The sequence below is a fragment of the Olea europaea genome, unplaced genomic scaffold, assembly GCF_002742605.1.
Source record: "Olea europaea var. sylvestris unplaced genomic scaffold, O_europaea_v1 scaffold60, whole genome shotgun sequence".
NCBI lineage: Eukaryota > Viridiplantae > Streptophyta > Magnoliopsida > Lamiales > Oleaceae > Olea > Olea europaea.
The window spans coordinates 395628-397134 of record NW_019264346.1 but is presented as its reverse complement, the minus strand read 5'-3'; positions in this window follow the sequence as shown (position 1 = coordinate 397134).

The following is a 1507-nucleotide window of genomic DNA, read 5'->3' as shown; positions in this document are numbered from 1 at the left end:
TTTGGTTTTGTCATACCACGTGACATTTCCCGTCACATGTATTGCCCTGACACATTGCTAGATGTCAATCAGGGACGGCGAATGTGAATTGACGATAAATTAAAATGGTGTATTAATTTATCGATTTTGATTAGATCAAAATAATATTTCACGACGTTAGGCATCGTGGTCGGGAACCTAATGGGTCGCACACAAAAGAGAATTGGAAGACTGCAAATTGTTAATTGATTAATTTAACAATCGTTGGATAAATTAATTAATTGAATTTCTTATTTATAATCCCGAATTAATTAATTGGATTAATTAATTCACAGACCGGGTTTGATTAATTGGATTAATTAAATATTGGACCGGATCGGGCCGGGTCCGTTTGGGTTTATATATATATACAGCTAGGGTTTGAGGTCCATTAAGTTATTCATTGTTCTTGCTAGCACAAAAAAGAAACCCTAGCAGTTGCTGTTTTCTCTCTGTGTGGATTTCATTGGAGGCTGCACAATTGGACAGCTGTGGGAGGCAGATTCAAGCTGCTGGAAAGGAATAACGCGAAAGAGTTTGCAAATCACACAAAAGGTATATTTCTCATCACAGTTTTTATCTAAATACAAAGCTGAATCCTGAATGGGAATTGAAATTTGTTAAATTCCGCTGTGCATGTTTAAATCAATTCCCAACATTTTGAACCCTATTTTATCTCAAACACTCCATTATTGTATAAACTTGTTAGAGTTGAATTTTATCATGTCTTAGGCTCTTCTTCGCACTATATATATGAGAAGTAAACCTTTGCAAAATTAATCCTTATATTACACAATAATTTGTAATCCTCTATTATTCATATTAATAAATTTAAATTCTCCTCTTCAACTGTGATATATTCTTACTATGTAAATCCTGTGTTCTTATTTAATTTTCATATTTCCATGTTATAATTGTTCCTTTATTTACTAATCAAGTGGTACCAATTCAGTTCATAATTCTTAACAAGTGCTATTAGAGCTTGATTTTTGCAATAGCAACTATAAATTATGATATTTTGTTACTAGATTGCAACACAAGATTTTTTCTTTAACAGGTAAAGATACAAGCAATGTTCGCTTAGATAGATTTGGATGCTGCATTATTGGGATTTGACAGGATTCCCTTAACTTGGACTATGGAGGAGAAACAACATAAGGATTGAAAGACCTTATCATAGATACATCTTCATCTTTTTGAATCATATTCTTCAAAATGTTTTAAAGAAGAAAACCACCGCTAAATTAAGGTTGAAATTAGAGCAATTACACATGACAAAAAGTCTAACCAGCAAATTGCATTTGAAGTAGCAACTATATTCTCATCGTATGATAGAAGTTACTTCATTGGAAGATCACGTAACTGTTTTTAAGAAAATCGTGGCTAATTTGGAGATCTTGGAGGTCAAGTATGATGAAGAGGATGTAGGATTGATATTATTGTGCTTGCTACCTGCTTCATACATTTGGTTTAGAGACACTATCTTATA